At 47.4% G+C, this 19,670-nt stretch overlaps 1 protein-coding gene across 1 annotated transcript in view; it reads right to left on the bottom strand.

Annotated features, from left to right (window-relative positions):
* RAB7A (RAB7A, member RAS oncogene family) overlaps positions 1–18,988 on the bottom strand; it is a 72,554-nt gene extending 53,566 nt beyond the window's left edge. Inside the window, exon 1 of the mRNA XM_061197341.1 lies at positions 18,785–18,988. The gene's annotated coding sequence lies outside the window, so the exon portion shown is untranslated. The remainder of the gene's footprint in view (positions 1–18,784) is intronic.
* Between the last annotated feature and the right edge of the window lie 682 nt (positions 18,989–19,670).

Raw genomic sequence — 19,670 nt, forward strand, 5'->3', positions numbered from 1 at the left:
ATTGTCAGTCACACTGTTTGCAAATATTTTGTCCCAGTCCGTAACTGTCTTTTCATCTTGTTTATGGTTTCCTTTGCTGTGCAAAAGCTTGTAAGTTTGATTAGGTCCCGTTTGTTTATTTTTGTTTTTATTTCTATTACCTTGAAAAAATGACCTAAGAAAACACCAGTATGCTTTATGTCACAGAACGCAGCCTGTGTTCATTACAAGCAAGAGGTTCGTTATAGGATAACAAAGCACCATGAACCAGCCTGTGTGGGGAGTCAGAAAAGTGATAGGGGGTGTGCCCCCCCAAAGAGGCTTGGGGTCACTTTCCTGTATAGTCGAGTTCCCTGACTATAATACAGGAGTTGTATTCCACTGTGATTTCTCCTTTTTATAACAGTGGCATGGAGCAGCCCCTCTAAGAGGCTTGACCAAGGCATGGGCTGTTCAGCAGCTTGAGGTTCTAGGGGAGCTCCGCATGAGCCAGATATCCTGGGGGATCCACAGGGACGAGTCTTGATAACACACAGCAGCCCAGAGGGGTGGAGGGAATGATGGAAAGGTGCCTTTTAAAAAGCAAGTTCCAGATTCCCAGGAACCTGGTATTTCCATTTTTGGTGGTGAATTTGTGTGTCAGATGTCCGTCTGGGAGCTCCCGCGTGGGCTCCCGGGAAGCCCAAGGAACGCTGCGCGGCCCACCGGCGCTGTGTGTACAGCCTTTCAACGCTCAGTGACCCTGCCCATGAGTCTGCATCTGACCCATCAGAGAGGCTCCTCCTTCGTGCCACACCCTGAGAGCACAGCTGGGGAAGCAAGAGGAGGACTGGGACGGGCTGGGGATCTTGCTGCACCCCTTAATCTCCCCAGTTTTGGCTTTTTTACGCTAAGCAGCCCAATGTGCGGTCAACCAGTGTTGCTCTCCTTGAAATCCATCGCCAGCTTCCATCCCCTCCCCAGCGAGTCCCAGTTCCTTACTGGGCTTTCAGGACCCTGTGTGACTGGCCCCCTGCAGACCTTGCAGCACCGCCCACGCCTTGCACTTTACTCACTGAACTGCTCAGTTTCCCACTGACACTTTGCATGTGCGGTTTTCTCCCTGGGGTGCCCACAACCCAGGCCAAGCACCACTGGGCTCCCCAAGAGGAATCAGACACAGACCCTGCCTGAAGAGCTCCCAGTCCAGCTGGGGAGACGAGACAGGGGCCCAACTACGGTGCAGTCACCTGTTCACAGGGACCAAGGAGGACACACAGCACAGCCCATGCTCACCTGCGGTGGGAGGGGTCAGGGCAGCTTCGTGAAGGAGGTGAAGTCCAGCTGGGCCCCGAGGCGTGGGTCTGAGCACAGGAAATGGAGAGCAGGCATCCGGGCGGCGGGAAGCCGGGGTGTCAGGCACACGCAGGACAGAAATGGGGAGCGAGGCTGGGAGGCAGGGGCTGGACCACCCCCACTGGTGCACCGTGCTCAGCAGCTCCAGCTCAGGGCCTGGAAGCGGGCGGCTGCAATGATGGAGCGCTCAGCTCTCCTCTCCCTTGAGCCTCGGGCCGGGGCTGGGCCGGGGCTGCCTCTTACTTCCCTCATTAGTCCAAGCTAGAACAGGAGAGTTTAATCCATTTACACTCAGGCTGCGTTCCTTTCTCTTCGTTCTTTTCTTTCTGCTCCTCACACTGAGTAACTTCAGTTGTCTTAACGTTCGGCTTGCTGGTTCATTCTTCTGCTCACACCACTCCTAAACCCTTCTAAGAAGTTTCTCCTTTCAGTTACTACACTTTTCTGTTCCACAATTGTTTGGTTCCTTTTTATAATTACTCTTTCTTGATACCCTCCTTTTCTTCAGACACTGTATTCCCAATTTCCTTTACTTCTTTCCCCACGGTTTCCTTTGGCTCCTTGAGCATATTTAAAACAGTTGATTTAATGTCTGACTAGTAATCTCAACATCTGTGCCTCCTCTGGGATGGTTTCTATCAAATTCTTTTTTTTTTTTTTTTTTTTCCTGTGAATGGGCCACACGTTCCTGTTTCTTTGTATGTTCCGTAATTTTTTTTGTTAAGAAATGGACACTCTGAGTATTTCATAGTGCGGAATTCTGGAAATCTGATTCTCCTACTCTCCAAGGATTGCTGACTGTTGCTTGTTCAGGGCTACAACTGTCCACTTGTGAACCCACCACTCGCGTACAAAAGACCAGCAGACTATCCCCTCAGGAAGGCTTCATCCAATCAGGTCCTAGAGTTCCAAAACAGCTGATTCCAACCACTCTTTCCAGCTCAACGGCTGACCTGGTAGAGGAACCGGCCACTAAAGCTTCCTACTCTGTCATTTTGTGTGACATCACTGTGGCCTACAGTCTTTTAATTTAAATATCAGTAACTCAGTCCAATTTTTAGACCTTGACCAAACTCATTCAAGCCCTTGAATCACTGCTAATTCTCTCAGCAGAAAATGCCAAGTACATGCATATTCTCCAAATATGAGGTACGATTTGTTTTCTAGTTTTGGTGAAGGATCAGGATGAGTCACTCTTCCTTGAATGTAACTCCTTCCTTAAACCTCTTGTGACCACAGAAGACGACCACAGTAAGAGAGACAGTGTGTGGCAGCAGGCAAAGTCCATCTCATCTCACAGCACAGACCTCGGCATCAACCTAGTTGCTCCAGGGTTTAAGTACCGTTCAAAGCACTAGGGTGGAACGTAGTTATTAAGAGGTGGCTGACAAGGAGCATGACAAAGAATCTACTTCTAGAGTCTTTATTCCGGGGACAACTTCCGAGTGCCTGCGGCTGCAGCTGAAGTTAATACTTCCAACTCTGTGCCCTAACCCTAACCACATTAGGAGCCTGAACATTTGCTAGAATATTTACCTTCTTTTATCTTAATAGAAACATCTTCTGGAAACATACATAAGAAAAAATACAAAGAATGCTCTGTGCAGGAGAAGTACTTAGCTCTCACTCCAGAAACCTTCTCTAAAACATGCCTTTGGGCTTCCCTGGTGGCACAGTGGTTAAGAATCCGCCTGCCAATGCAGGGGACACAGGTTCAAGCCCTGGTCCGTAAGATCCCACATGCCGCAGAGCAACTAAGCCCGTGCGCCACAACTACTGAAGCCCGCGCACCTAGAGTCCGCGAGCCATAACTACTGAGCCCGCGCGCCACAACTACTGAAGCCCACACACCTGGAGCCCGTGCTCCCTAACAAGAGAAGCCACCGCAATGAGAAGCCCACGCACCACAACGAAGACCCAAAACAGCCAAAAATAAATAAATAAAATAAATAAATTTTTAAAAATAAAAAATAAAACACGCCATTTTTGAGGCAATTAATTTGTACCAGTGGGTAAGCCAGGGGATACGATGTGAAAAACCGATGTGCTAACAGCCAGCAATTCCCACCAAACAAGTTCCTCCAACAATAACAGGAAAACTGCACCAAGAGCTGGCCCTCAGGGGCCCTGAGCGTGACGTCATCACCGACGAGCAGCAAGGGGAAGCTGGGAACCTCTCCATGTCACTGGAAGCTGATACAGACCAGGGCAGCACAGCACGCAGCACTGCCTGGGCACCTCTGGTCCCTCCTTTCTTCGGGAGCACTTCGCCCTGCTCCCTTCCATCACCAACTCCACTGCGCTTGCCCCGCCCAGCCCCCAGCTACCCAACACCTGCCCAACAAGCTCTCCCGCTTTCACAGCCACAGCCATCGTCCTGGGCTGGGCTCGGGCGCTTCACGCCCCAGCTATTTCAGCTGCAAATCCTTTCACCCAGAATGATCTCCTCTGCGTTTTCTTGTCCTTTCCCTTTCGACATGTAAGTATGGATAGGCTGCCATGACAAAATGTGATTAATGTGAAAATAAGAGTACCACAAACCTGCTTTCAGTCCCATCACGTACTTGCTACCTGGGCTCTCGAATAACACAGCTGAAAAGCGCGAAGGCCGCCGCCCCTGAAGTCACGTGCGCAGCGCTGCACTCCAGGCCCGCTCTCAGTCCCGATCCTCCCCCCTCGTTTTCAAGGCCTACCACCACCTCAGTCAATCAGGCCCGGAATCTCACAGCCTGCTTCCAGGTTCTGTCACGTCAACATGTTTGGAAGGTCACAGGTCCACTTCTCTCCTCCCCTCCGTGCACTTCTCTCAGCCAAGAAATGACCCAAGTAGGAAAAATACTCTGCCCCTACTTCAAAATACATATTCAGAATACATTAAATACATACCAGGCAGACTTACATGTATTATTAATAGACATTCTAAAATGTAGTTAGATTTTTTTAAAAAGGGGTACAGAACAAATTATGCTTCCATTGTGTTTATTAGGTTGAAGCCTACGAAATGCCAGCTTTGAAAGTCAAAACCAAGCAATTAAAGGGCTCATGGTCATCTCTAAGCAGGAGGGATTGAGAGGACACACAGACTTGTTTTCCAGGTTTCCTTTTGGACTGATCAAGTACATCATCGCCTGTTCACCTGTCCGGAAGCCTCCTATCAAATCGTTCTTCATATGACATCATCCCCTTTGTAGGTGGCTCTTCTAATGTCACACAGCCAACAGGAGGCCCCCCCAGGACAGGAGCCGCCTCCCCCTTGGGCACTTCCCTAGCGTGGCACCGGCCAGGCGCAGCCTTTGCAAACTCAGGCGTCTACAGACCACACTTCCACCCCTGCACCACGGGGACAGGAAGCCAAAAACCAACTTAGTTCTCAGATTCAGACACGCAGGGTTTGACTCTGGCCTGTGAACAGTTACGGGTGAAGTTATTGGTTAACTGTGTGCCCAGAGAGGGGGTATGTGGCAGGACCGGCCCACATGAGCTCCTCCTCTCCCGCCCCGATCTGCCCCCACCCCCAGGGCTCTTGATTACGCAGCCTGGCCTCTCCACTGGGCTAAGAGGGGTCCTGGGCACCAGGCTTCACCCTCCTCCCCTTGCAGATCGTGGGTACCTGCAACACAGGAGACCACGGACAGGACTTCATATCACAACATGCACAAATGACGAGCTACACCTTTAGAAGATAACAAGCAAGAGAAAAAAGAAAGAACTGGTTGACCCAGTGTACTTTTTCTGTCAAAAAGGTAATTGTTTTTCCCAATTCAGACGGCTAACATTTCCTCAAAAGCCCTGAAAATAAAGACTGGCCCAATGGTCTACTCTTTATCTGTGAAAATTAGTAAAAAGAAACATTTTAATGCACGTCAAGCCTGGCACATTCTTATGGAATCTGCTATGAACAACCCTCAACTAAGAAAGACAGAGAAATCTAACTTGTCAAAGTTAGACAAGAACAGTTAACAATAAAAACCCATCCGGGGACTGCCGGTCCAGTGGTTACAACTCCACACGTCCACTGCAGGGGGCACGGGTACTAACCCTGGTTGGGGAACTAAGATCCAGCACACCACGCAGTATGGCATGGCCAAAAAATAAATAAAATTTAACAAAAAAATCCATCCAGAGTGCCGATTATGAACTAACTGTGTATGCTCAAATACTGCAAGAAAAGACCAGAGATGGCAAAACATGAAATGCTTAAAAGCATCATGAACACAGTTTAAAACCCAATACTTGCTTTCCAACCCATTACACAAGGCAACAGGGATACATACAAGGATGAAAAGATACGTACATTGCCCCCCAAACCCAAGGCTCTCCGGGGCTCAGTAACGAGGTTTTCTACTGTTTGTACAACTCCTGCTGTACGGGAGCTTGTGGCGCAGTAGGTGCTCCATAAAACCTGCTGACTGAATGAGCAAGTATATGGTGTTTGTCCCAGACACATGGCAGGTGGGTTGGAGGTAGCTCCTTCCCCCTACCAGGGCATCTTAGGAAAAGGCTTCCTCTAAATTTCCTGATAAATCAATCTGCCAGACAAACTGATCAAGAAAACAGGACAAGCGTAGGAGGAGCACCAATTTAATCAGAAGCAAACAGGTCTTTGAGCACAGCTTCAACAGAGTTCTATGAAAGATGGAAAACTGCCTAATTTATGAAAACGTATCATGAAGCAGAGAAGCAAGCAAGACAGCGGCACTGTCCCAGAAACAAAGAATAGAACAGAAGCATTCACAAAAGACACATGTAGGTGGGAAATTTGTGTGATAAAAAAAAATTTCTAGTCAGTGAGGAAAGGATGACAATACAATGAAATACTGGGGCAACTATGCATTTGGAAAAAAAAGAGTCTGACATCACATCATACGGAAGAATTCCAAACGTGCTAAGTACTAGGAAAAAAAAAAACCATTGTTTTTATTGTCCTAGGAAAGGAGAAGGCCTAAGTGTAATATGAAACCCAGGAAACAAAACAAATTGACAGATATGACTACAGAAAAGTTTCTATACTACAAAAACACAGCATCAACCAAACCAAGCCAAAAGAAAACAAGCCAGGAACACTGCAACATGAAAAAGGGTTGATATTCTTCCTATATAAAAAATACTCTTACTATCTAAGAACCATTCTTGATATATATATATGTTTTTTGTTTTTTTAATAAATTTATTTATCTTTTATTTCTGGCTGCGTTGGGTCTTCGTTGCTGCACACAGGCTTTCTCTACTTGCGGCGTGCGGGCTTCTCATTGCAGTGGCTTCTTGTTGCGGAGCACGGGTTTAGTTGCTCCGCGGCATGTGGGATGTTCCAGGACCAGGGCTCAAACGCGTGTCCCCTGCATTGGCAGGCGGATTCTTAACCACTGTGCCAACATGGAAGTCCCTTGCTATATATTTTTTAAACCCTCACCTGGGCTTTCAAGAACAAAAGCCAATTCACAAAAGAAAAATAAATGGCTAATCTTTTTTTTTTTAAGTTTAATCCATTTATCAAAGAAATGGAAATGTTAAACAATGAGGCACCATTTAAATTTTCCCCACTAGTTAAACTGGCAAACAGTAAGAAAGCTGACAATTGGCAACTATATAAATAGAATTCTCCAACTACAAATATTAAGTACACAACCTTCCTGGGGGTACTATAGTAATGAGTACCAAATTTTAAGTACGTATAACCACTACATCTCAGGGAAACTACCAGGTAAGTGGACAAAGATAAACAGTAAATAATTTTGTGACAGAGAAAAGGGAGACGTCACCGAAGTGTTCCCTGAGAGGACGGTCAGCCTCGGCCAGCAGCACACAGCCACGAGCGACAGCAGGCGCTGACAAGGACGGGTGCCGAGTGACGTCTTTAACAAGCAAGAGACACAGAGTGTGCACCGTATGACCCCCTTTAAACAGAAAAATGCAAGTCTGGAAGTACGGTCACCAAACCATCGGAAGGATGACAGAGAACCATTCACTTTAAGCCTTCTACACTGCTTCTGTAATTGAGAAACAAGTCATTCTAGGAAAAATCTAGCCACCTAGCAGTGAGGTCCCCCCTGCTCCTCTCAAGAAGTGAATGAGCAGGGCTCCACATAGGTGACAGCTTCTCCGTGGCTGAAAGGGTCCTTTACGTTTCCATGACGTCATCTTGCCGGTTAGGATACTGCACAAGCCACTGCAGTATGGGCAAGAGCCAGAGAAAATCAGGCTAGGAAGGATCCTGTGGGTACTCAGTCCCCCCTCATCCATGGGCGATACGGTCAAACCCCAGTGGATGCCTGAAACCACAGACAGTACCCAACCCTGTACATTCTGTTCTTCCTATACATACACACCTATAATAAAGTTTAACTTTCAGTCAGGCATGCAAAGAGATTAACAGCAATAACTAATAACAAAACAGAACAATTATAACAATATACTGTAATACAAGTTATATGAATGTGGTTTCTCTCAAAATATCTTACTGTACTGTACTCACCCCACCTCTTCTTGTGACGTGAGAGGATAAAATGGCGTTGTGCCACTGTTGGCCTTCTGACTACACATCTAAAGGAGGACCATCGCTTGGAGCGGTCCCAGATGGTGGGGCCATGACGGTGTCAAGGCCTGGACGTCTGGAGCGGAGAATGTGGACGGTTGGGGATTCCAGGTGGGAAGGAGCAGGACGGCGCGAGATTCCATCATGCTACTCAGAACAGCACGCAATTTAAAATCACAAATTGTTTACTTCTGGAATTCTCCATTTAATATTTTTGGACCATGGTTGACCGCAGGTAACCAAAACTGCAGAAAGTGAAACTGGGGATAAGGGGGGACCAGTGTACTTCCATTTTCCAGCAGTGGAAACTGAAGCTTAGCAGCTCCCTTGAGACCCACCCCGGGGCCCTGCTTGAGAACGCCTCTACCATCCTCCGGCTTCTGGTCCACCAATTTCCATCAAGCTGAGGAATTTTCAGCAGGGAGCACAGCAGATGTGTGTGTATATGTATCTATCAAAAGCCACTCGGGGAACTTATTTTTAGTTCTTTCTCTCATCCGGTTACCTTTGGAGGGAAAACATAGATTAGTCTAGGATGTGGGAGTTCCCTGGTTACCTGGTGGTTAGGATTCAGGACTCTCACTGCCGTGGCCCGGGTTCAATCCCTGGTCCAGGAACTGAGATCCCACAAGGTGCACGGTGCCCGCCCACCGCAAAAGGCTTATTGGTTTAAATAAATAAGTCTGGGATCTACCCTAAGACCCTCTCCTAGAGCAGGTAAAACATCTATAAAACGTGTTTCAGACACACATATACATGTCCCAGGGATTCAGTGAAAGGTGGGAATATAATGGGAAAAACTTAGGAAATGAAGCTGGTAGAGCCTGAGCAAGGCAGGACGCCAACAGACAGAACACAGAGATGAAGGGGAGCGGCAGAAACCAAACTGTAGGAAGCAGGGAACAAAGTGTGGTCAGGAAAAGGTTAAATACAGCAAGTCAGGGCAACACAGGGTCTGCATCAAAAGGACAAAGCCAGGAAGACAAGCTGGAGACAGTTTGTGTAGAAAAACATAGGGTTCTGTGGCCAGGGAAGGAATGGGACCTAAGGACCACTTCAAGACGATCTGGTAGCACTTCACAAGAAGGATGGGGGGGCTGGGCGAGGGTACTGACAATGTAGAAGGCAAGGGAGGGCTCACAATCAAATGTTCCTTTCACGCCTACTTCGTGCGAAGGATACTGCAAGGCACTCGAATTGAGATTATCCCACTTATCATTTAAAAGAAACAGATTTCTTACGATAGGAAGCTGATTTGTAAGAGAAGATTTATGGGCAACTTGGTATCCTTTTTTGCATTTAAATTACTAGCTAATGGAACAAGAATCTACAAATGAGGCACCTTCCCCAACAGCTATTACCCACGGAAGCCAGCCACTGTTAAAACTAGCACCATTTCTCCAATATTTCCAACTCTGTGCTTTCCAAGTCAAGTGCCTCTTGATCCCTTGTGCAGTGTGACTCACTCTAACCAGTGAGCTGTGAGCAGAAGTGACGTGTCATCTCTGGGCTGGAACACTTAACCACGGGAGCAAGACCCTCCAACAGTTCTCCTTTACTTTGCCAAGACAGCCAACAGCGTCCCACACTGTTGTGGCTGCTTCTTCAGCTGGAGTAAGGATGACACAGAGCCCCTGGAAAATCCATACTGAACACGCTGACCATTCTGAGATTATTTGTTACTATAGAAAAACCCAGCCAATTCAGTCAGATGCTGCTGGAAAACTCACTACCTGGAAATTTACATTTCAAAAGAAACCGAATAGTCAAAGCATCCCTCTTTTCAAAAACACTTTAAAAAAACACTTAAATAAAACCGATCACTAAAATTTACAAGGGCTGTTCTCTTCCATAGGAGGTGCTATTCTGGACTTCCCTGGTGGTGCAGTGGTTAAGAATCTGCCTGCCAATGCAGGGGACACGAGTTCAAGCCCTGGTCCAGGAAGATCCCACATGCTGCGGAGCAACTAAGCCCGTGCACCACAGCTACTGAGCCTATGCTCTGGAGCCCATGAGCCACAACTACTGAAGCTCGTGCGCCTAGAGCCCGTGCTCCACAAGAGAAGCCACGGCAATGAGAAGCCCGCACACGGCGACGAAGAGTAGTCCCCGCTCACCGCAACTAGAGGAAGCCTGCGCGCAGCAACAAAGACCCAACGCAGCTAAAAATAAATTAATTTTTTTTAAAAAAGTACTTATCTTTTAAAAAAAAGAAAAAAAGAAGGTGCTATTCTTCTCACCATTCTTGGGGTTAAAGACACATCTGCCAACCTGGAATATGGAGCGCTAGTCGGGATACTGAGTATGTTCTTTCAGGCTGGTCTTGCATCTGAAAAAAGATTCTGACAAAGCAAATGCTGCTTAGTTTGAACTTGGAAGTAAAGCATCAACAAGGTACGCGTTAAGCTCTACAAAATGTAAAGGGATTATTTGTGTGTGTGCATACATATACTTTGCTCAAGGTATCACATTCATGTGTGGGGAGGCGAAAAACTAAAGCCACTTTCTCAAAGAATCAAGTTCCTTGGAAAGCAATTCTTGTTACGAGGACTTTGCAGCCCCTGGAGCAATAGATTCTTGACTATGATGCTCCCACTGTTCTAAATGCAGGTGCCAAACCAAGAGCTAAGAGTCTGTATTAACAGACCACGACGACAGTGCCTTTTTTTTTTACTTGTTGATAAGACAGAATGGAAAACAAGAGAGAGTTACACACAACTGTTTTTCAATAGTTTGAACGTTTGATATGAACCCTAGATTATCTCAGGCATTTAGCCAATAAAACATTGCCCATAAACTGGTAAGGAGTGTCCACATGGGCTGGCTGGCTCAAGAAGAAAACCAAGCTAACTGCTCTCTTTCTCCAGCCCATCCCCCCAAACCAGCTCTTACTTTTAACCTGTGTTAAAGGCATTTCTCAGCAAGTACCTCTTTGAAGGTTTAAGCATGCCACCTGTATTTCAGTCCTAGCCCCACTCATCCCTTAATGTGTGTTTCTTCAGGTAAACTATAAATCCATAACTGGGACACCATCAGTCTTACCCAATAGGATTGTGAAGTTCAAGTGAAAGGATTACGCCCTACCCTAGCACCACCCAGTGAAGTACCACTTTGTTAAACATAAATCCTTCAACATGGCACTGGAGTTCGTCCCCTCCCCACCCCAGTCTGGCCCCCATACATACTGCCATTCCCCAATTTGAGGTACCATAGTCCCTCCATCTGCCCTACGTTCCCCCACCTCCATTCGTTTGCTATGCCATTCCCTCCAACTACAATGGCTTTCCCAAGTCTCCCCTCCATATCAATTCATCCAAAATCTACTCAGCACCACCTAACCCAGTCATTGAACACTTCTAGCATTTTTGTGGCTCTCACCTGTCTTGTTTTTACAATTATTCCTAAACCTCCAGTGTTTTTTATTTGATACTCCCCACAACTGTCAGCAGTATTTTCTTACAGTAGACAATAAAACTGTGTCAAATGAACACAGAACACATAATTTATCATTCAGGAAGGCTTTCCATATTAATCACTGGCCCAGAAGCAAAACTTACATGCTACAAATAATAAAACTGTGTCCAAAGTGAGAACTGGAAAAATATTTTTAAGTTTACTGAGTAATATTTCAAGATCCATGCTAGAATAATGATTCATCCCTGCCCTCAAGGAGATTAGAGTGGGGGAGGGGCAGGGGCATGTAATATTATTCCAATCAAACCAAGGTCTACAGTGGATGCACAAAGCTCAAGATCACGCAGCCAGAAAGCGGCTGGTCAAACACCAACTAATATCTAAATGGGCAGTCAGAACATGCATGCAAAACAGACCCATTCCTAGCACGTGTATGAGGGAATCCAATATTTTAAGGACGCTAGTGTCAGACCAAAGAAGAATTTCAATGAAAGCACTCTCTACCATGGCTAGATTTACACCCTACAGGTGACACTTCGAAGTCAATTCCATCCCCAGGAATGAGTCCAGATTATAAATGCAAAAACTAACCCATAAGGGCAACTAAGGGGGGCTAACTGCTCACTAGACTGAAGTCATTCTGCTTTTCTATCCCCAAAGGATTTAAAAAGCATTTACAAGAGGCAGTCTCAAGTTATGACACATCTGGCTCCAGAAACAACCTCCCCACCCCCTCAAGGGTTGCCCATGCTGGTACTGGAGGGAGGTACGATGCTAGCACCACAAGGGCAAAATGAAAATAAGCGTCAGCAAAGATGTGGAATATCTGGAACTCTCACATACCGCTGATGGGAGCGTAAAGCGATATACAGCTTCGGAAAGCTGGCAGTGTCTACCGAGGTGCAGCACATGCCATTACGGACTGAACTTTGTCCCCCACCCCACCGCCCCCCCCCAGAATTTATGAAGTCCTACCCTCTGGTACCTCAAAATGTCAAAATGTGACTGTATTTGGAGATGGAGCTCTCAAAGGGGTGATAAAAGTTAAACGAGGTCATGAGGGTGGGCCCTCATCAGACTGGTGTCCTTGTAAGAGGAGGTTAGGACACAGACCCCTACAGAGAAAAGACCATATGAGGACACAAGGAGAAGACGTTCACCTACAAGCCAAGGAAAGAGGCCTCTAAAGAAACCAACCCTGCCAACACCTCGATCTCGGACTTCTAGGCTCCAGAATCATGAGAAAATAAATTTCTGTTGTTTAAGCCACCCAGTCTGGGGTATTTGTTATAGCAGCCCTAGCAATATACAGATACACATGCTAAAACTTTCCACTCCTCAGTATTAACTTATGGAAATGTGTGCATATAGGTACCAGAAGACAAACCCAATAATATTCATACAGCATTTTTTTTTTGGCCGCACCGCATGGCATGTGGGACTTCCCTGACCAGGGGTTGAACCCGTGCCCCCTGCAGGGGAATCGTGGAATCTTAACCACTGAACCACCAGGGAAGTCCCGATACAGCATTATTTTTACCAGCCACAAACTACAAGCTACCCAAATGCCCATCGATAAGTTAATAAAAACACTACGGTATATCATATAATCAAATACTACTGAGCAATGAAAATGGAGTTACCACTGCACCCAAAAGAAAATCTCACCGGCAACAATGACTCAAAGCAACAGATACAAAAAGGTACACGGTGTATGATTTACACGAAGTCCGAATCAGACAAAATTAAACTACAGTGTTAAAAATCAGCAGGAGGAGGGACTTCCCTGGGTAAGACTCCAAGTTCCCGATGCAGGGGTCCAGGGTTCGATCCCTGGTTGGAGACCGAGATCCTGCATGCATGCCACGACTAAGAGCCCGCCTGTCACAACTAAGACTGAGTGCAGCCTAAATAAGTAAATATTAAAAAAAAAAAAAAAAAAAAGGTAAATGGAAAACTAGAACATTTTTAAAAAAAGCAGCAGGAGAGGATGACAATGACCTGAAGGAGGCACAAGGGGGCTTCTGAGTTTATGAAAACTCGACGCTGTTCACGTATCTGGACGCTTTTCATAGTGAACACGTATCTGTACGTGTCACGTATCACGTATCTTTTCATATGCCCTACTGCAAATTCAGAGTTTACTAAAATGTAGAAATGACAAGTTGCAACAACTTACTGATCCACTGTCACCACGGCAAAAAAACCCTATTATGGTACTGAATGCATCAGGTTCTTCACCTGTTGCCACTAAACATTTGAAAAATACAGCTAGTCTCCTGATCCCAGCTTCCCGCCACTGAGTGTTTATCTAGAGGGGTCCCACAGGTCAAAGGATCCAAAGAATATCCAGGGCCCTCCAAAATTAATCTCTCATACCATATTTTAAAAATTCAATCTCATTAAAGGAAGGTATTAAAGTATACATTCATAAGAATAAAATAACCAGTTAACACTCTGGTCTTCCTTGTAGTAGTGAACTGAATTTTTCTTCTTTTTACTTCCGTATTTCCCTAGCTTATATTTTTTTTTTAAAGAAATGACTCATTTAATAATCAGCAAAAAAGAAACGTCATTTTAAATAAAGAGTAGTGGAAGAAAGATACATTTTTATAAGGAGTCAAACGCTGAGTGCTTTACAGAAATCATGAATAATCAGAAAGCCAAGCTGGTGCATCAGAAAGAGCCTCAGCTGTGTTTCAGGAGACCCAGACTAGCATTACAGTAGCCGGGCCACCTGAGCACCCAGGCTCGGCCACCCTCTAAGCCTGCAGGGCTGCTGTGAACACCAGCTGAAATCCTATGTGAACTGTTAAGCACTAGGCAAACATTAAAAAACACAGAAAGACAAATACCATGTAGGAAAAGTTTCTACAAAACATGAATGCAGACTTCCCTGGTGGCGCAGTGATTAAGATTCCGCCTGCCATGGGCTTCCCTGGTGGCGCAGTGGCTGAGAATCTGCCTGCCAATGCAGGGGACACGGGTTCCATCCCTGGTCCAGGAAGATCCCACATGCCGCGGAGCAACTAGGCCCGTGAGGCACAACTACTGAGCCTGCGCGTCTGGAGCCTGTGCTCCGCAACAAGAGAGGCCGCGACAGTGAAAGGCCCACGCACCGCGATGAAGAGTGACCCCCGCTTGCCGCAACTAGAGAAAGCCCTCGCACAGAAACGAAGACCCAACACAGCCAAAAATAAATTAATTAATTAATTAATAAAAAAAAAAAGAATCCGCCTGCCAATGCAGGGGACACGGGTTCGAGACCTGGGCCGGGAAGACCCCACATGCCGCGGAGCAACTAAGCCCGTGTGCCACAACTAGTGAGCCCGCGAGCCACAACTACTGAAGCCTGCGTGCCTAGAGCCCGTGCTCCGCAACAAGAGAAGCCACCGCAATGAGAAGCCCGTGCACTGCAACAAAGAGTAGCCCCGGCTCACCACAACTAGAGAAAGCCCGCGCACAGCAATGAAGACCCAATGCAGCCAAAAATAAATAAGTAAATTTATTTTTTTTAAAAAAATGAATGCTCTTTAACAACCATCAACTGCACAGGACAGGTTGGAGGACTTTAACGTGGCTCTTAACCTGTGGGCTGCCCAAATGACCCAGAGTTATTTCTGGGGCCCCTGGACCTATAAGTACACAGAGAATTGTCGGTAGCCTGACTGAATAACACATGTAAGAGGCACTATTTTTCATAAAGTCTGTGCTGTTACAATCAGGTTTTTTAAAGGTTAATTCATAGTAGTTTTGTTGTGTACTCTCGAACAACTCAAACGGTAATAAATTTTTAAAATTAAAACTGCATACCAAAATTGGAAACCAATGATGTAACTTTTTACTTCACAACGGAAATTTTAAAGTATTCCCTAACTGAGCTGAGCTTAGTCCAGGAAAGGCAGTAGTAAGAACAAGCCCTCTAGCTGTGAGAGGGTGGACCAGAGAAGGCGCTTCCTTGCACCTGGCGGACACGCACGCAAGGCCACTTGAGAGCCAAGCAAGGTCCCTGCCTCCCTTGATGGGCTTGCTCAAACCTGCTCTGTCCGGACAGCAAGCAGTCCTAGACAACCAGGAAATGGACAACAGAATCAGTGAGACTGATCTCCGAGGCAGTGATGACATCACCAAAACAGAGAGCCCCGGGCGAGGCCTGAGATCCCCTGCATTAAGCCCTGCATCTTCAGGGAGACGAACAAGGCCAATACTGCATGTCACCACTGGAACCAACTCCCAAGCTCTCTTCCTCCCCCATGGAGACATTCTGTAAGTAGCTATTCTTAAATTGTTTTTGAAATCACAGCCTGGAGTACTAAAATTGAAACTAGTCGGAGACGATGCTAAAAAGCCTGTATGATTTCCCCCACCGCATCACTTTTACTTCTGATTCACAAATCACACTAACCCCAACCGCCATTAACAAGTTTTAAAACATAAGTGCAAACTATTTTTCTGTGTTTAATGCCATATGCGGGAAGAAAAAAGCAGAAAATACAGGGAAGGTGCGAGAGCAAATAACTGAACAGATCAATACATTGCAGCAAACTGCAGACAGAAGCACACAGCTCTAGCAGACGGCAGTCACAGACACAGGTGTGATCACGCAGAGGAACAGATGCCGGGAATACAACCGCCACCTTACAGGGGAGACAGGAAGCAGCAGAAAGCCAGGAGCAGCGAAGTGGGGGGAGCTAATCTCCCCAGCTCCAGCCTCCCTCAGGGATGACATCAGGGCCGGGTGAACCACCGTCTGGGCCTCATGCAGGAGGACACCTCCTGACTTCCCCGGACACCCGGCCTCTAACTCCCAGACCAACAGCCTGGTGAGTTCTCCTTAGCCACATGTGAATTACGCAGATGGAGAGCTAGACAACTCACGACAGTAATAATGGTAAATATTTACGTCAAATCTCAGAGAGAAATAGTGCATAAAACGACTCTCCCACGTGTGTGGTCTGGGTTTGCTACACCTTTGCATAGAAAGACTAACGCCAAACCTAAGGGCAAGGATGTTCTCAGTGCAGGTCCCTTTGGAAATTTATTAAAAGCTAATCAAACAACCAAAACCTTTTGCTTCGCTTGGTGGTGGGGTCAGGAATTGGATTCAAAGCCACACTGTACTATAAAGCAATGCTCTTTGATTATGGGGTTTGGAGCAGGGGGTTAAGCCTGGTTGGCACCAAGAAATATTTTTGCTCCATGAGGTTGCTAACAATTACCTGAAAAAATGTCCAAATAAAGCTGTTTTAGAGTATCTTCTACGTTCCACTCCCCCTTCTGTTTGTCTACTCCTGAAATTCTACCACAAATGCAAAACTCACGTCTCCTCTTAAAGAAGGGGAACCAGAGGACTTGTGGGACGTGGGGTGGCGGAGGGTTTTATCTAGGATGATACTGGTACTGAGACTGGGAGGCGGCACATGAAACTTTCACTGTGGGCTGAAGCAGCAGCCCCAGCCTGCTAAGTGCACCTCTGCTCAGACAGCCCCCGAAGCTGACATTCGCACTGTAAGATGACAGTGACACCAACCCCCTCCTTCAGTGAACAACAAAAAATGCTGGCGAGCAAAAGGTAAAACAAGTTTAGAGATGAAAATTACCCTTCAAAAAACACGACCAATTTAGAAACTGTGATATTATCTTCTACGAACTCTCTTCAAAAGCAAACCAAATCAAATGTTGTTGTTAAAATGAACAAAGCTTTCAAGTAACCCAGAACACCGTGCTGCCTGGATTACTCTGGATGCACTTGCTGAGATGAAAAATAACTCCTCTTTACAAAAAATCTCAAATTCTACCACCAAGCCATTCCACAAGAGAATTCCTGGCCATGATCACTCACCATCTTTCAATTCCTTGAGAATAGGAACTCAAGCCTATCTCCCTGAGTCAATAGGCAATGCCTGATACATGGTAGATACTCAAAACATCTGATGAATGGATGAAACGCTACTCATCATTACACTCCTCTAAATGCAAACAATACTTAAGGCTACCACACTTAATACCCACTTAAGTATATCAGGCTGGGTAACAAAGTTTAAAAAAAAAAAAAAAAAGAAATCAGACTACAACAGGGCTTGCACAGGATCTTCAGGAGAAATACAACTCATTTTCCAGTTCTTAGACTCAAATCTGAACAAACTCTCCTAAGTCTGAAGAGAGAAGCACACCAATAGGAGACTTTATCAATCCATGGATGAGAAGTCATGCGGGTAATCAGCTGCTTCAGTCACAAGGAAGAGACAAGAGCCTGTTCTTTTGGAATCCAAAGAGAAGATACAGTATTTTCAACAGGAAAGAACCAGCTAGCTGGACACCCATGCACTAAGGCTTCAGGAAAGGTCCACATGGCAGGACTGCCAGCCCAACTCATTTGACAAAAGACGTAGGTAACAAAAACTTTCAAACTTCAATTGAGTACTCTGCTATGATACTAGAGCTCCCAGTTTACTGGCGCTACACTATTTAAAAACAAGAAAGGGTGTTGAAACTCACAACTGCAAATGGAATATGTTATAATTTTAAGGCAGAACTAATGCCACCAGAAAAGGCTTCCAAAATGACATCACTAGAAAGAAAGGAGGCGGAAAGAGGCAGATACCAGGTGGCAAAAGATACTTCACAAGCTTCAGGGGCATGAGAAAGCAGTACAATCCAGAGGCCGAGCACAGTGCTCTGGAGTCTGGGTGCCTGGACTCGAATCTCCGCTCCATAACTTATCAGTTCTGCGACCTTGAGCAAATGACTTAACCTCTCCGATCTTCCAGTTCCCTATCTATAAATGGGCACAATAATGGTACTTGAGAAGTCTATTCGGAGAATTAAATACAATAATCGGTGCAGAAATACCGCCACGCTGCCTAACATGCAGTAACCGCTCCAATGTTTGCTACTGTTATTTTCAATTTTCCTAGTTTTGCGAACCATTCCTTTCGGGGAAGCCCGAACTGAACGCCCTAAGCGGGCCCCGCCGCGGTCCAAACCAAACACAGCTCTGCACCCAGCCACCGTCTCTCCCCCAGCAAGTTTGGAAACTTCTTCCACGCCTCACCGTAACGTCTTTGTGATAAAAATCTCCCAGTCGCGGGAGCCCGAGGCGCCCGAGGGAGCCCGGGGCACGTGACCCGGGTCTCCGCGGACTCGCGGCGTCGGGGACCCTCACCCGCGTCGGTAGGACCGGACGGCGAGCACGCGGCTCTGCCTGGCACCGGGGCAGGGTGGGCGGCGCCCCCGCCGCTGGTCGGCCGGCCCCCGCCCTCGGCCGCCGCCCCAGTGCCGGGCCGCCCAGACCAGGTCGCCTTGGCCGTCTCGGGCCTGGACGCCCCGGGAAACGGGCGTGCGCGGCGCCAGCCGGGGTCACACCCGGCGACCTCTGACACCCCCGGGGACGCTCGGCAGGCCTGCCGCCGGGCCCGAAGACACGGAGCTCCCCAAGAGGCCGGGCCGGGCCTGCCCAAGACGCGGACGGCGCGCACCGGCGACCCAGGGCCGGGAGGGGGATGGGGCCGGGCCGCCACTTACCGCGGCCGCTCCGCTGGGCTCCGGGCCGGGCGCGTCGCGAGGGCTCCGCCGAGGAGAAAACGAGAGGACGACGGGAGCGAAAGAAACTCCAAGCTCCGTTTCCGGCGGGCTCCTCGGCCTGTCCAAGCTTCCAACGCCGCCGCCGCCGCCTCGGGCTTTATGGCCAAGACTCCGGCTCCGCTCCCACTTCCGCCACCGCCGCCGCCCCGAGCGGAAGTACCTGTCACGAGACGCTCGACGCCACGGCTACGGGGGAGGAGCCCCGCCTCTACCGTGCGTCACGTTCAGCCGCCTCGGGCCCGGGCCTGGGTCAGGTGGCACAAACATGTCTGCCCCCAGTGGCTGCGGCCATTTTTGAGGCCCGGCCGGGAGCAGGGTGGCGCCATGCTGGACCCACCCGCCGATGCCTCAGCCCCTGAACTTAGCACCAAAAGAGAAGCAAAGAAATTGAACCCACTAGAGCTCTGCGGAGGGCGGGGCACCCTACCCAGCTCCAGCTCCACCTGCACACATTAGAATCTACTCAGAACTTTGGCTCTATCTTCAAAAACATGCTCCTCTTATAGCCTTTTCTTATTGGTTCATGCAAACTTCATTCTTTTGGTTGCTGGGTACAAAAACTTTGGAATCATTCTTGATCCCCGTAGTGGGTTGAAAAGTGACCCCCCCCACACATCCTGGAAGCCGTGGGTGTGACCTGATTTGGAAAAAGGGTATTTGAAGGTGTAATTAAGGATCTGGAGATGAGACCATCCTGGATTACCATGGGGGGGCCCTAAATCCAATGACAAGTGTCCTTATAAGAGACGCGGAGAAGAGAAGGCCACGTGGAGATGGAGTCAGAGGCTGGAGTGAGTAGCCACAACCCAAAGAATGCCAACAGCAA

This window comes from Eubalaena glacialis, chromosome 7, assembly GCF_028564815.1.
Source record: "Eubalaena glacialis isolate mEubGla1 chromosome 7, mEubGla1.1.hap2.+ XY, whole genome shotgun sequence".
Classification (NCBI taxonomy): domain Eukaryota; kingdom Metazoa; phylum Chordata; class Mammalia; order Artiodactyla; family Balaenidae; genus Eubalaena; species Eubalaena glacialis.